At 42.9% G+C, this 16,777-nt stretch overlaps 1 long non-coding RNA gene across 3 annotated transcripts in view; it reads right to left on the bottom strand.

Annotated features, from left to right (window-relative positions):
* The window catches only part of LOC127685382 (uncharacterized), a 104,934-nt gene that overhangs the window by 41,493 nt on the left and 46,664 nt on the right, over nt 1-16,777 (bottom strand). Inside the window, exons 2-5 of one of the 3 annotated variants that reach the window (XR_007977858.1) lie at nt 12,426-12,479; nt 11,432-11,482; nt 10,161-10,266; nt 9,397-9,632 (exon numbers count right to left, since the gene is read on the bottom strand). This is a non-coding gene — a long non-coding RNA (uncharacterized LOC127685382). Of the gene's footprint in view, nt 1-2,493; nt 2,570-9,396; nt 9,633-10,160; nt 10,267-11,431; nt 11,483-12,425; nt 12,480-16,777 lie in introns of those variants that run through there. The other 2 variants (XR_007977860.1, XR_007977859.1) reach the window with 2 other exon arrangements.

The raw sequence follows: 16,777 nt of genomic DNA, 5'->3' as shown, positions 1-16,777 counted from the left end.
GTTCCCCCTTGTTTTAGAAGGGCCTTTCTTCTGGGAGACTTCCCTTTCGGATTCTAGGTAGTGGCAATAGGGCTGTCAATTACATCCACCTTCACCTCATATCACCTAAACTAAGCCAATCAAACCAGTTTTCCTAGAGAGAAGGACACTACGAGCTGGAGGGGGTTATTTCATGATACGACCAAAGAAAGAGATTGTACATTTTTAAGATCCTACAGCCTCTACTTTCTTTTGCTCAAGATCTGGCTTCTGTGTTTTGTCTAATTCTGTGAGCTCTATAGTTTCCTTCCAATAGATTCCCCTTTCTGCCCAGCTGAGTCAGAGCGTTTTTGAGCTGCTTGCATAACTTGTTCAGAAATTGGTACCTGGGAGCGGGCATTGCAAGCTGAGGACGTAGCAGAAATAGACAGGTGCAAGGCAACAAGAAATTTATGTTTCAGCCGAGAAGCCTGAAGCCAGCTGCTTTTCTAGGGAGTCTGAGATTTTTACTGTAATTTCCTTTTTTGTTCAACATAGTCCTGATTAATATAAACTACTTATGCAAATGCAAGACTGCACACAGGTAAGCTGTTCTTTTTCCTAGGACTCATTATTAAATTGATGGGCTGAGGTTCCCGTTGGGTCCATGCCCTGGAGCATTTTTTTAACCCATTAGAGTAACCTCAGTGAAAAAGAAACAAAGCTTTTGTTTGTCCAGCCTTCACACCAGTAAATGAGAATTGGAAATTTAGGGTAGAGAAAAGTACCCAAGCCAACCCCTCCTCTTTGCAAGACCATTGTGCCAGAGTCTATAGAACTTAAAAAGAGAGAGTGCAGAAGGTAAGAATAATAATAGTAATGATTACCACTTATTAAGCCCTTACTATGTGCCAGACATTGGGCTATTATGTCATTGAATCCTAGAAAAGCAATCGTATTATGTTTGGTTTTGCTTTATTTTGTTTCTAAGGTTGAACTGCAGGCACAGAACTGAATCGATTCAATCAGTCATTCTTCTCTGTTACTGGCATGGTATAATCATCTGTCTAGACGTGACCCCTATTTTTTTTTTAATCTTTATCTATTATTCCCAGCGTAGCTGCTGTGTCCTTCTGGTCTATTTTCCATAGACGTCCAGATAAAAATATGTAGTGCAGGGTCTGCTTTGAAAGCGTGTGTAATGGATCCTACTGCACTTCTCACTGTACAACGTGCCTTTTTTTCTTTCATCAGATGTATCTTCTGAGGTCCATCCATAATGATCTACAGAGAGACAGTTTCTTCAGTTTAAGCTACTCTCTTGCACACTGAATGCCAGTTATTATACTCACTTGCATATTGTCTTCTGATAGACATTTACACTACCTCTAGTTTTCTCTTATTGAAAATGCGTTTCCGTGAATGATTGGATGCAGACTCTCAGTGAGCCATTCAAGGGGCTCTCCGAGATTATACCTGGGATTCTCGAGTCTTAGACAATGTGTATTTTCAATTTTAATAAATTCTGCCAGATTGCTCTTCAAGGCAGTTTTCCCAACTCCTGCTTCCATCCCCAGTCAACAAGGGCTTTTAAAATGGACACTATTACTACCGTTTTGCAAATAAACTGACTCAGGAAATACACACAGACTTGAAGGTAAACAACTCTGCTACAAGTAAGTAACTTCAGAGCTACAGAGTTGCACATGCAGTAGCAGCAAGCGAATCAGCTGCATGTAGCTTCTACCATATAAGCCTTCCCCATTTTATTAGCCAGGAGGAGGAGGAGGAGGCTTCCTAGAGCAGGCCAGCAGCTCAACTGTGTCACCCACAAAGTTGAACATCTTTGCTTTCCCCCCAGGCACCCAAGGCAGAGATCTGCAAGGTAAAAGAATGCTTTCATCCTCTTCCCATAGAATAGCCCTTGAATGTGTCTGCTTTTCTACAGTTCCACCACCAGTTCATCTATGGGCACCTGGGACTGTGCTCCAATGCAGATTCTGAGGCTCTATCCAAAGCTCTGCTACATAGAATCTGCATTAATGTCCCCAGCAATTCATAGGATTTGAGAACTTCTTGCTTTGACTTTGGACAGAGCTTAATCAACTGGTTTCCCTGTGTCTGTCCCTGGTACTTCAGAGGACAACTTGCCTGGATTGGTTGGATCCAGGAATTAACTTCAGGTCATCAGGCCTGTGTGTGAGTACCATCTCAAAGGGCCAGCCCATTAACTCTTTTCTTCTAAATAACTGTGTGTGTGTGTGTGTGTGTGAGAGAGAGAGAGAGAGAGAGGAGAGGGGAGAGGGGGGGAGAGAGAGATCAACTTATGCCAGTTGATTCTCTCCTTCTACCATGAGGGGTTTGGGGATTTAATTCCAGTCCTCAGGACTGGAGGCAGAACACTTACCCCTTGAGCCATCCTCTATCTCTCTGGCCCTGAAATTCTTTAGGTTACAAACCTCTGAAGTGACTTCTCTCATTAAAGGCCCCAGAAGCAAAGGCTTACAGACAGCAATCCATACCTTCCCCAGCTTCCGGGGCTCAGACCCATTCTAATTCCTGGGCCAGGCTAGGTTTCCTCAGGGCCTTTTTGCTTGTTTGTTTCTTCTTCCTGTGTAGCATTAGGGAATGAGATCAGACACTCTCTTGTTAAGCTTTTCAAATAGCAAACACTGTGCACTTCTTAATGTTTCTCACACCTAACTTTCAACAATGACATGTATCTCCTTATTCAATAACAGTCTTACCTGTGAATCCAAAGGGTTCAGATGCTACATGTGGGCTGGGCTGTTACCTCCTCCCGCATCTAACACAGTGATGGATACACAGTAACGTTCTGTGTTACTGAGTATCTGCTGATTTGATGACTATGAATGTTGCCCTGGCTTAGAGTTCAAGTGCAACTGAAACCAAGAATCTAAAAACATTGCCCAGCTGTATACCAAGAATAATGTGGCCACCAGCAGATGAATCCCGACAGAAATGTCCAGTGTTGACAGCTGTAACCTTTGTCCATGGCCACCCTCCCTGGGTGACAGTGCCCTTCTGAATAAGTACACCCAAACTGTCCTCTGGAAGGACTCTTTTTACCTGGAGGTCTCTGTTAGCCCTTAGGGAGTCAGGAGAGAGAGAGAGAGAGAGAGAGAGAGAGAGAGAGAGAGAGAGAGAGAGAGAGAGAGAGAGTGTCTTTTTTTTTCTTTGTGTTCTTTGTTTTCTGGACGGGAAAACTCTGGAGGCGGAAGAGTGAGCCTCCTTGATACAATTGCCTTCCCTTTCAAATGCTAAAAAGGGCTTTGCTCCTGGGTCAGCTTAATCAGAGAAGTTGTAGCAGTCTGGAAGCAATCCACTCCAGTTCCTTTTATGCATCCCATCTCCTACAGGCTAAGGGGTCACTTTGCAAAGGATAGAAAAGCCAGAGCTGTGTAGCCAGTAAGTCAACACTGCCCACTAAGCCGCTCCCCAAATTTGGGGGAGGGGGTACCTCCCAAGTGAAACAGAGTTGGATATAACAAATTTCATAGTCCTAAAGCTGGGCAGGGACTCTAGCATTTTGGAATTGGCTACACGGGGGAGACTGATGAATCCTAGAGGTTCCTGGAGAAGGCATGGTATCTTTGATTCTATTCTGGAGGATCTGAGTTCGGATAGGGGTGGATGGCTCTCCAAGTCAAAGAACAGCTAAAGCTATAAATAATGTCTGGCATTGGGATTCGGAAAGTTCTAGTGAAACTGAGGGTGTACCTTAGCTGTGTGATATCCATTTTGTGAACTCTTAACCAAAGGCACTGGAAAAGCAGAGACTTCACAATCCTCGAACATGTGACCTGTCACCTAAAGCTTTAACTGAGCAATTTATAAAATGGGATATTTAAACCCCCCCACCCCACCCCACCCCCACACACATAAAGTCAAATGCTTGAGGCAATGGCAGAGACAGGAATACTCAGACACAGGAGGAGGTCAGTGGAAATGCTCTGCACATCTGTCCTAGGAGTTAACAGAGCAGCTCTGGGCTAGCTCCCTTTAGTGGCTACCTTTGCTGTTCTGCACTTCTTGCAGATGCTTCTGCAATCCTTCTGGAATGTTTATTATTGCTTGGAAACTTAAAGAAGAGTACTCCACATGGGTACTGGAGCATGCGAGTGCAATGCCAGCTACCCCATCTGGAGGCTGAAGGATCTGTTTCACTACAAGTTCAAGGTCAGCCTGGGGGAAAAGAGAAAAACCATTGCAAAAGAAAAGGAAGGAAGGAAGGAAGGAAGGAAGGAAGGAAGGAAGGAAGGAAGGAAGGAAGGAAGGAAGAAACTGTAAGTGGCTACTTACATCTGAATTTTAAGACAAGCTTAATACATTAATGTTTTTTGTTTTATTCATTTTTGGGGGGTTTACACCCCTCCATTTTCCCCTTTTCGTTAAACATAGATGTTTTTCTCATACAATATAATCAATACAGTTTCCCTCTCCTCTATTCCTCCCAGTTGCCCTCACTTGCTCTCCCATCTGGATCTACTCTCTTTCTGTCTCCGATTAGAAAAGAATAGGCTTCTAGGAGATAACAACAAAATATAAGAAAATAAAATATAAGAAAATAAACCAAAACCATCACATCAAAGTTGGACAAAGCAAGCCAACAGAAGAATAAGAGAGCCCCAAGAGAAGGCATAAGAATCAGAGACTGACTTGTTTCCGCATTCAAGAGTTCCATCAAAGTACTAAACTGAAACTGTAATACATAGGCAAAGGAGTTGTCACAGACCTGTTCTCCTGGTGACCTCTGTTTCCCTAACTTCTTCATTCTGTTTCAAGATCTCTCTCTCTACATAATGTCTTGCTGTGGTCTCTGTATTTGTTCTTATTTGCTGCAGAAAGAAGTCTCTCTGACAATAGCCAAGCAAGGTCCTGAATTATAAGTATAGCAGAATAACGTTAGGGGTCATTTTATTGTGACTTTTTTTTTTAAGATCAGTAGTATTTCCTAGGTCTCTAGGCTATATAGACTCTGGTTCTTGGTCACTTCTACTGGCTGGTTTTGTGTGTCAAGTTGACACAGGCTGGGATTATCACAGAGAAAGGAGTTTCAGTTGGGGAAGTGCCTCCATGAGATCCAGTTGTGGGGCATTTTCTCAATTAGTGATCAAAGGGAGAAAGCCCCTTGTGGGTGGTACCACCTCTAGGCTGGTATTCTTAAGTTCTATAAGATAGTAGGCTGAGCAAGCCAGGGGAAGCAAGCCAGTAAAAAACATCCCTCCATGGCCTCTGCATCAGCTCCTACTTCCTGACTTGCTTGAGTTCCAGTCCTGACTTCCTTTGGTGATCAACAGCAATGTGGAAGATGTAAGCTGAATAAACCCTTTCCTCCCCAAATTGCTTCTTGGTCATGATGTTTGTGCAGGAATAGAAACCCTGACTAAGACAGTCACCCAAGCAGTATCAGGTATGGCTTTCATTTCGTGAAGTAGGCCTTAAATCAAATCAGACGTCAGTTGGTTACTTCCACAAGGTTTGTGCCACCCTTATGCCCTGGCATATTATCGTAGGCAGAACAGATCATAGGTCAGAGGTTTGATGGTTGGGCTGGTGTTTACGTTTCTCTTTTGGTGACCCACCGAGTACTTTTCTGTGTCAGAGACACTAGAACATGGGGGTGAAAATTCCATGTAGGCACGAGCCTGAGCTCTCCACATCCAATGAGTTATGTGGGTATTGTCTTCACCAATGGGGGCTGTCAGTTTGTGGAGAGCAACTTGGCAACAGCCTGGATTGTTTGGGGATGAGTTGATCTTACAGACTGGAGGAGAAAGACCACCAACCCAACTTATGGACAAATTAATTAAAGCAAGTTTTTTTATTCCTGTCTCTCCCTAAGGTGGGGCTCAAGAGATCAGCATTGGACATAGATAAGGGTTTCTGTGGTAGTTCAGGAGTAGGAGGTTTCTAAATGGGGGACTTGGTAAGCAAATGGGCAGGATTATAGAGGCAGAAAAGAAGCATAAGCAGTTAGTCATAACGACCCCTTGAAACAAAGACATGATTGCAAGGTCGTCACAACAAGGTAGTCATAAAGATGTTTTGAAACAAATGCTTGCTTGTCATTTTCTGAAACAGGCAGTGTAGAATCATTTGTTGTTAAGGTTACAGGAGGGAAATAACCCCATACTTGAAACAGATTTATTTATAAATAGGAATGAATTCTTACTATAAGAGAGCCCAAGATGGAGGCAGACTGGCTCATCATTGTTCATGGGCTCCCTTTGACCCACAACTGGATGGAACCCAGTCCCAGCTCTAGAAGCCTCATTTGGTGATAATGAACATGCCAGTAGGAGTTCTATCTTCCTTGTTATTTGGAGACTTCATTACCATCACCTTTGTATATGATAGGAAGTTTTCACTGCTTCCTATAATATAGGTAGCTTTCCATACCATCCCTCAAATGCTTTTTAACTCTAGCTGTCTCTCTCCTCATTCCCTCCCTAGATCCATCTCCTCTCCCCCTCCCCATCTGACCCTCTGATTATTGTCTTTCGCCTCCATTCCACTCATAAAATCTATTATATTTCCATCTCCCAGGGAGATCCATGTGCCCCCATCCACCCTACCCCTTCCTTTATGCTTAACCTCTCTATGTCTACAGAGTGTAGCATGGTTATCATTTATTTAATGTCTAATATTCAGATATTAGCAAATACATACCGTATTTATCTTTCTGGGTCTATTGCATTCTTCTACATTCAGACATCCAGTTGATTTACTTTTTAAACCTGTCTAAAAAGACTGCTTTTTATTCTCCTCATTTGGTCCATTTAATTTGATTTGATGTTGAATTTTTCCTCCAAAGGAAGTAGAGGGATCAGTTTGTGAGGTGTGGGGTATGCCCTGAGCTAACAGTAAATCAGAATCCCACCCAGGATGAGTGGGAAAGGAAAGAAGAACAGGGTATAAGGGTGTGTAGCTCTCGTCTGGGGAGTGCTGGGCTTAGTCGGGGGACATCTGTCTGTGGAATGCTGAGCCCTCCTTCCAGGTTTGAGAGCAGCAGTGTCTAACCCATAGCTACAGTCACTTGAACTTCCTGCATCTCAACTTGGCTCATCTATAAAACTGGGATATTTATAGGAATTTTCTGAGTTTCACTGTGAGCATTAAATGAGAAACACCTCACAGAGCACTAAGGGCAGGGTAAACCCCTCAATCAATGTTAGTTATTACTAAGAGCCCCCTATGTGAAGTTCACAGTGAGTTTTATGTGTGGCATCCCTTGTTCACGGGACTTTAAATGACCTAAGATGAAGAGCATCTTCATCACAAATGAGGGCAGCAAAGAAGCTAGTTTTATTGAGTCTCCATATATGGCTTTTACTAAACCAGTGATCCAAAGACTTACAAGATAAGTGCGCATATCTAGGGAATCAACCATGAGGGGGGAAAAAGTGTCTCAAACACTAAATGCAATAGTAATCTTTTCAATATAATAGAGCTTACATATGCCCCCCCTTCCTGGTTTTTACTAGTGTATCATCCAGTAGTGAATGTACCCATGTTATCTTTGCATGCTTATAGTGATAAGGACGCGTGCCTTTTAGATACATGCTCTATCACTGAACCCCCTCACCCCCAAGTCCACTAGCACTACAATATTAGCTGGACCACATGGAGATCTCAGCTATGAAGGTTTTGTTGGAGTTTCCATTTTCATCACTTACGATGTGATTTAGATATTTATCACATCAAGCTGAGACAGCCACACTGCTCCCCACTAAAGAAAACTACCTGGCAACTGCATCGTGGTATTCAATTGTATCTAACCTGAGTTTTGAGCAGATATACTTTGTAATACACCTTACAGAGAGGCTAGGGGGACCTGCTTGTGGGCATCTCCTTGTCTGAGATACATTGAAAGTGGAGAAGGCAACACCCCATCATCTGGTGTGAAGGACCCCAGTGCAGATACAGCTTCAGTACCTATGAGTCATCCTGGTGACTCCTCTGTGATAAAGTGATGTCATTACCAACACCACCAACAACAATCATGGTGCTAATTGTTGATGCTAGCGTTTTTAAGATTTGTTTTGTTTTAAATTATGTGTTTATAAGGGAGGTGGGGTGTGTGTGTACAGGAGTCCAGGTGCTTGTGGAGGCCAGAGACATCTGATTCCCCTGGAGCTGGGGTGGGTGACAGGTAACTGAGTCACATAGTGGGTGCTGGGAACCAAACTCATCTGCAAAAGCATGTGCTCCTAACCAGTGAGCCAGGTCTCCAGCCCCTTTTTATTTTGATGGGAAATAGGAGATAGGATAAACTGGGCAAATCACAGAAAGGATATGTATGTGTGCATGCATGTGTGTGTGTTTTGAAAGTCTAGAAGGTGACTGAGATCTGTTTACAAATGGTATGTCATAGGGATTTTGCATTTGCTACACATTCATGAGTTTTGAAAATTATTTTTAATGAAATGTATTTGTTTGTGTGGGAGAGATACACAAACATGTCATGGTGTGTGGATCAGAGAAGAACTTCCTGATGTTGGTTCTCTCCTATCATGTGCGTGCCAAACATTGAACTCCTGTTATCAGGATTGGCATCAAGCCTTTATCCACTGAAGCTTCTTTCTAGCCCTTTGATATATCTTCATAATAAACATATATGTTAGATGATTTTATTTTGGTAAGTTTCAGTAAAAATAACAAGGAATCCCTGGGCTAGAGAGGTTTTTGTTTTTCTTTTCAAAAATTGTAGCTTTGCCAAGTTGTATTCATTTTAAACACATCCTATTCTTGTCCCAGAACTCATCATCTCTAATACACTGCAAGGTCATTCGGAAACCCAGACGATACACTACTTTAAAAGTCTATGAGTTGGGCTGGAAAGATGGCTCAGAGGTTAAGAGCACTGACTACTCTTCCGAAGGTCCTGAGTCCAAATCCCAGCAACCACATGGTAGCTCACAACCATCTGTAATGGGATCCGATGTCCTCTTCTGATGTGTCTGAAGACAGCTGCAGTGTACTCACATACATAAATTAAGTAAATAATTCTTACTAAAAAGGGGAAAGAAATGCTTGATTTAATGGAAAAGTAACCAATTTCACACCACTAATTAGCAAGATGTGTAATCAAAAGGAACCAATATGCACAGAGAACCAATGGGTTCCTCAAGTCAAAATAAAAACTCAGTAATTAGCTGTTCCTCATGAAAGGTTAAGGGAACTGTCACTTCACCAGGGTCTCCCTCGATCCTTCGGTACCCAGCCTGTCCTCTCATCTCTGAGATTGATGGCGTGTACACCTTCACCTTTAGACCACATCTTCTCTTGTGGTCTTGGAGCAGAGATACAGTGAAAGTAGAGAAGGCAACACCCCATCGTCTCTTCTCTTCCTTGGAACACTCTATTCTTCCAGTTCTCTCACTTCTGTTATCCCCCCTGCGCAGAGTTTCTTCCTGCTTCCCCTTGACCCCCCCCTGCTCATTGCAGTGATGGTTAGTTCAATCGTTCAATCTTCCCTTTGTTTTATTTCTGTAAGATATAATTCTTCAGAGTCTAGAGAGATGGCTCAGCAGTTAAGAGCACCAACCGCTCTTCCAAAGGTGCTGAGTTCAATTCCCAGCTCATGGCCATCTATAATGTGATCTGATGCCTTCTTCTGGCATGCAAGTGTACATGCAGATAGAATATTCCTATACACAAAATAAAGAAATAAATCATATATATGAATATATTGGTTTCTTTCCAGACAACCTGTCATTTTTTAAACATCTCCCTTCTCTGAGCCCAATAGTCATGTGCTTAGGTTTCTGTTGTCTGCTCTCCTTAATTTCTCTTTTCCGAGACAGGGTTGCATGAATCACAGCTGAGATTCAAATTCAAGGATAACCCTGTCGCCACAGATAACCTTGAACTTCTGATCTTCCTGTCTCTACCTCCTGAGTGCTGGGATTATAGGCTTATGCTAGCATGCCTGATTTATATAGTGCTGGAGAGGAATCCAGGGCTTCCTGCATTTCTCATAAACACAGTAACAACTGAGTTACATCTCCAGCCCAATCCTTTCTTTCCTTTTTTTTTTAAGGTTTATTTATTTTATGTGTATGTGTGAGGGCCTGCATGGATATATGTGTACTACAAATGTGCTTGGTGCCAATAGAGGCCAGACGGAGGTACTGGGACTGAAGTTCCAAACTTCTCAAGAGTTCTGGGAAACAAACCTGGATCTGTATTCTTATGTGCTGAGCCATCTCTTCAGCCACGTTCTTTTCTTCCTTTCCAGGCTGCTCTGCCCTTCCTGGCTCAGGGTATTGCTTTTCGAAACAGCTAATCCAAGGAAGGGAGATAAAAGGAATTCAAAGAGACACCCATGCAACCTGGAACTAAAAAGATACTATTTTCGGTGGAAAAGCTTCTCTCTCCAAAGCAACAGGGCAACATCCCTGGATAGAGATACCTAAAACTCAACGCTGTGTGTGTGTGTGTGTGTGTGTGTGTGTGTTGTATGAAAACTCCAACTGGACTGGCAAGATTTGACAAAGGGTGAGGGGACTTGCTATAAAGCCTGGTGACCTGAGCATCACTCCGGAAACCCACACAGTGGAAGTAGTGACAACAGGATCCACTAGGGCATGGGTGCCAAAGCAGCGGTCCTGAGAATCCTTGTCAGAGGCCAGGAACTGCAGAAGAGAGTTCTGTCTCTTGATTCTTCCTTCCCTCAGAAACCCTAAACACTACCTGTGACCATGTGAAGGAAAGTGACAAGAGGCCCCTGTACACTTGCTTGAGCCCACTGGCCTAACCAATTTACTCTCCCTGTGCCTCGCCACATATTCTAGTATAAGTCCTTTGAGGGCCCAAGCTAGCAGCACACTGGTCCCCTGTTTTCTGGGACCCCCTCCTGATGCACTGGGGCTCTTCCCCTGGGAGCTACAAATTTATAATAAAGTCAGACTCATCCTCTGTGGTCCACAAATTTTATTCTTTAAATTTGAGCAACAAGAACCCAAAGCCGGGAACTTAGGGAGACTTTGGGGGTTCCAGGGCTCCCCATTCCCCAAGAAAGACTCTGAGTGACTGTCACAAGCTGTCCTCCGACCTCCCTGTGCACCATAAGTAAATGCCCCACCCCCAGGATCATTTTCATGGGTCTGTTCATCCTAGGTTGACTTTGAATTCTGTTCTCTATGCTGAGCCAGCTTTATATAGAAAGTATCTCAACCCCATTGTGAGGACCAAGAGAACAAATCAAGGAAATGTTGGTTATGACTGTAGGAATCTGTGACTTTGGAGCTCACTGTTTTGGTAGCCAGTTGTCAGCGGGAGGAGAGGAGAGTGGCATGAACTGCTAGAGTTTTGTAGCCCTGGTATTTGGAAGCGTGGAGAATCATAAAGGGAACTGGGAGTTCATATGTATTCATGAATGACAGCACACTGAGGCGTGGGGAGTGTTGTGTCGGTGGGATGCATGGGTAGAGAGTTGAAAACACACCTTTACTTCCGGGAGGAGACTCTTCATGGAACGTATTTTTCAAGCGCCATCCTGGAAACACGGAAACACGTGGCTTTTATCTACCAATCACAGAACAGCATGAAATCAATCTGCCTATCATGCTGCCTCTGCCTCGATCTACTGTCACCCTGTCACTGCCACATTCAATCTGATAATATTTTTATTTCCTAAGATCTATGTCTTGGATCTACTGGTTGCTTCCACTTACTCCTCCTCTTGCATTACTAGTCATGTTAGGTGCCAAATCCAGCCAGTGCGGTCTTTACATCTCTGACTTCTATGCATCTTCTGTGATGGCTTCTTTCTTCTCCCACTAGGGTCAGTAGATTAGTAGCAACTGTCTCTCAGAGGACCCTTGTCTCTAGTCTATCTTGTGTCAACCCATTCTGTCTACCAAAAGCAAGCTACCCTTCTCCAAACCCGAAATTCACCGTTCACTCCTTTTCTCATAAAGCAGCACTGACCCACTGCACGAGGGTCCTGCAAGACCCACCCTCTCTTAACAAGAGAGTTCAAGTCCTTTCCTATCAGCCAAAATAAGCCAGCCAGCACTGGGGGCCCATTCTCCTCTAAGTCTTGCTTATTTCCTATACTCTTAAAAGAACATCTGGATAGCAGAGCACAGGTGCCACAAAAAGAAGAATGGGAAAATGAGGACAGCTCTATCTGAGGAAGGGGAATGGAAGGTAACAAACATATCTGTAATATATTATATAATATATTTCTATGTAATAATATATAAAACAATTTAAAGTTATGCCACTCAGGATGATACTACTTCCCCCAAACCCATAGTAGCAGGCATGGGAAATCTCCATTCCCGTTGTTGATCAGGGAAATCCAAGAGATTCCCAAAACAAACAGGCTATTGTCTTGTCCTTGGTTGCCTTTGGAACTTGAAGGTTAAGACCCTATTACTGAAGATACCATACGCTTCAGACACAGGACTTGGAGGAATAGAGCTGGCACTGACCTGGAAGTTTTGTCTCTGAAATAGCTCTGATTGTATCTGAATGTGCTATGCAAGCTGCCAAGAGAAAAAAAAACAATCAATATTTCTACCCAATATCATATTGATTGAGCCACATCAATAACCAACTTGGTAAGGTATTCTCAGGGATGCAATAGTGACACTTAATATCTTGGTGGTACCCAAAAGCCACCTGATTGGGCTTATAGCCTGCTCAACAGGAGAGAAACTATACAGTGTCTGTAAAGCCAGCCAAATACACACAGGTGGTGAAGTCATGAACACTAGAGGGGAACCTACTACTACTATTTTCCCAAACCAGTATTAATTGCATTCTAAATACTAATGCTTGTATCCAGAGAAGTGTGGTTCTTGCCTTTCATCAAAGAAGCTTCTTTTTGCAGTAGACAGAGACAGAAATCTAAAACGGGTCATAATGAGATTATGCATATCATTATACATAATGACCATCGGTCAGCCTCATTTGATATATATACAACACGATACCTATAGTTAAGGCTAAGGCTAGACTGCAGAAGAGGAGCAGAGAGGTCATAAGAGCCAGAAGTGCATAGCGTTGACTGTGAGATACTATCTTCTACATAGACAGGGAGCAGTGCCCATGAAGTCTTAATAGTATAGTCACCTAAGCAAGGACCACATGATGACAGCGCCAGTTGACATCACAATATGAATGAGGTGTATTTCTTAAGGACCCACGCCTAGATAAGGAGCTAGAGGCAATTCATGGCTGTTGAGAGAGGGAGAATCCAGGGCCAAATCCCCTATAGGTTATCCAATCCCAAGAGGTCCACCTTAAGTCAATAGACATTTAAGCGACACTAAATGGAGTTGGCACATTGCATTTATATACACATGTATGCATGCATATAATGATGATGATGATGATGATAATGATGATGATGATGATGATGATGATGATGAGAAAAATAAAAGTCATAAATTTAGTAGAAGTCGGGAGGACAATGGGAGGAGTTGGAAGGGGGAGAAGGTGGGGGAAAATTATATAAATATAATACTTAAGTATTGTATGGAATTCTCAAAAATAACAATTTTTAAACAAAGCCATAAGAGTATCTGGAGTGTAAAAGATAATTTTACAGAAATTTCTTGAAATAAAAGAGGAGAGGTACTGGGTATTCTGCCAGCGCCTCAGGTGGGAGGGACTTCATAGAACTACTTGTCCTACCTTGCGAGTGGGATATAAACGCAGACCCAAAGACTCCATAGATGAGATGGAAAAGAACAAGAGACAGTGGGAAGGAAAGGAAAAGAAATTAAAGTGAGGTGCATGGAGTTAGCTGATATGATGTAATTTCAGGGACCCAGCCTTTCTTGCTTGCTTGTTTGCTTCTTTGTTTGTTTGTTTTTCTAGAGAGGGTTTCTGTGTGTAGCTCTGGCTGTTTTAGAACCTACTTTGTAGACTAGGCTGGCCTAAAGCTCAGCTATGATTGCCTCTGCTTCCTGCATGCTGGCATTAAAGGAGTGTACCACCACTATCTGGCTAGGGACCCAGCCTTTACACATGTTCGTTGTCTCCGAGCTCAGGGCACAAAACTTGTCTTGGTCCTTTTGGTCTCCAAGTGCCCAGTACAAAGGCTAGCACATAAACAGGGCTCAGCAAATGATTTCTAAATGAATTGTTGGCAATCTACTGTTTTGTTTTGTTCTTTTTAAAACAGAGTCTCACACTGTAGCTCAGACTGGCTTGAACTTAACTTTGTCATTCTGTGGTCAGTCCAGGCTGGCCTTAAACTCATGGCAGTCCTCCTGCCTCAACTTCCCAAATCGTGGGATTAAGGAAGGGCAGCCCCTCCCTCTCCCATTGCCTAATACCTTGCAGCCACAAAGACTCCTGCTTCCTCTGTGCCTTTATAATGGGGGAAAATCGAGTGCATCCAACACAGTCCTATCTGTCAGAACATTTTCAGAATTCCACTTGACTTTCTGTCTCTTTTCCAATTATGAGCTACTCCCAGCATGGACTCTCAAGCCAGAATCCTTCACTGGAGGCCATGGCCATGGCCACACCAGGGAGATCATCTTATTGGCCCTCACTAGAAGCTATTTCTCTGTGCTAGTTGCTAATGAAGTTCATTCTCTCTGCCTCCACCTCTTCTCCATCTTGCCAGACCATTTGGAATTCTAATCCTGTCCTGGATGCTCGCCTTCCGAGCTGACGATGGGTGTCATCTGCTAGCAGTGTGCTATCATCTGTCAGTTCTAGCAGCTTATTTTCTGTTCTACCCATGTAAATCATTGATGAAATATCAAAGAATCTGCCCCAGAATGGCATCCAGAGGGCAGTCTCTAACAATCCCCACTTTGACATGGGTGTCATTGATAACTCATAAAACCACCTGCTCCACAGCCACCTTTCCCCAGCGTGCTGCTAGAGAATTTCGAGGAATACAATCATAAGTCTTTCTAGGGCCAAATGGCAATGGAAAAGCTTAAGGGGAAACTAATTTTCCAATTGCCCATTTTTCTGCCAGGCATTTCTGAATGTGTTAAGTAATGGACCCTCCCACGCCTATCAAAGGCAGCATGGTACAGACCAAGGTTGACCAGAAGTCCTGAGGTTGGTCCCACTTATGTGTAACTTCTAGTCCATCACTTTCTAATTATGAACTTGGCAAGAGATTGTCTGTGCTTTAGTCTTAGAACAAGTTTCACGTCAGAGGACTGTTTGGAAGATTCCACTGCATTCAAAGTCCTTACCCTAGGCCTGACACACACTGAGGTTTCTCCAGAACTGCCTGTTAGTACATATAAAGGAAGCTGGGGCTAGGTGGAGGATTAAGAGTTAAGACCAGAGTTCTGTTCCTAGCACCCACATCTTGTTCCAGAGGATTCCATGCTCTCTTCACACCCCCAAGGACACACACACACACACACACACACACACACACAATATTTTTATTAGTTTTATGGGTTTGGATGTTTTGCCTACATATATCTGTGCACCAAGTACATGCAATGCCAATAGAGGTTAGAAGAGGGTGTTGGATCCCCTGGAACTAGAGTTACAGACAACTGTGAGCTTCCATGTGGGTCCTCTGACAGAGTAGCCAAGTTTTCTTATCTGCTGAGCTATTTCTTCAGTCCCCAAATAAATAAAATTAAAATGGAGGTAGGTAGATCTGGTATGGCAGAATCTAAACTACAGACCCATGATATCTGACTCAGACTTTTAATCTCTTTCCTATTTATTAGGCAGTCTTTGTGTGCACTCTTGTTCATACAGGACACCCACAGCATGCATAAGCACAAGTCTCAAGGATATCAAACACGCATTTGATGCCCAGGAACTATAGCACAGACTTCAAATGAAAATGACCTCTGAATCAGAAACTCATTCTATTGAAAGTAAACATAATTGCAGGCAATATTTCTCTGTTGAGGGATATTTATAATTTACAAGCAAAAAAGAAGCCGACCTATGTTTCAAATAAAAATCATAAACTATTAGGTTTTAAAGGCCTCCAGGACTGATAATGAACGACTTTTTAGATTTGATTCTGGTTTGTGGAATTCTCATGGTTGGTTTGTTTTGGGGGAAGGTTTTTTGTTTGTTCCTGGTATTTTGAGATAGGCCTGGGAGAACTCAATAAGTAGAGTAGGTTAAACTGAAAGTCACAGGGATCTGCCCGTCTCTGCCTACTGAGAATAAAGATTAAAGGCCTGAGCCACCAAGCCTGGCTGTTCCTGCTTTTCTCAACTTTATTTCTCTTGATGAAGTTAAGTCTTAAGAGCCTAAAGAAGAAGATATAGAGAGCGCTGTAAAATGTAAAGGAGACCTGACCTGTCAGTGAGGGCCAGTATGGTCACTATGAATGAGCACTGTGCCCTTGGTGGGGTCTTTCCATGTCTCTATGTGTGCTTTCTCCACAGCCTGATTTTCTTGGGACCAGTAGATCATCAGCTTCTCCCAATTCATTGTTTAGTACGTTTTTATTATATGGAAAACCTGTAAGAAAAACCCATGAACACTTGCCATAAATAGCAAATCCCCCATGGTTGGACATTTAGGTTGATGTTATCTGTTCTGTGACTATTATAAATAAAACTGTCATGAAGAGCCTGTATCTCACTGTTGCATAATGTTCTCGCTCTGCACAAATCCTTCTTATCCCTGACAGATGGCCGGCCAGCCTCTGTTTGATCACTTCCAGTAACAGGGGGCTCACTTCTTTGCCAGACAGCTCATTCCATTTATGGACAACTCTAATTGTTAGAAAGTTCTTTATTTTTAACCTAAATCTGTTCCTCTTAACTTACACTCATTGATTCTAGTTCTGCGATCTGGAATTACCCAGAGCAGTCTTTTCCTT

Source organism: Apodemus sylvaticus, chromosome 5, assembly GCF_947179515.1.
Source record: "Apodemus sylvaticus chromosome 5, mApoSyl1.1, whole genome shotgun sequence".
In the NCBI taxonomy this organism is placed as follows: domain Eukaryota; kingdom Metazoa; phylum Chordata; class Mammalia; order Rodentia; family Muridae; genus Apodemus; species Apodemus sylvaticus.
The sequence above is the reverse complement of the archived record's forward strand: the minus strand, read 5'-3'. Positions and strand labels throughout refer to the sequence as shown.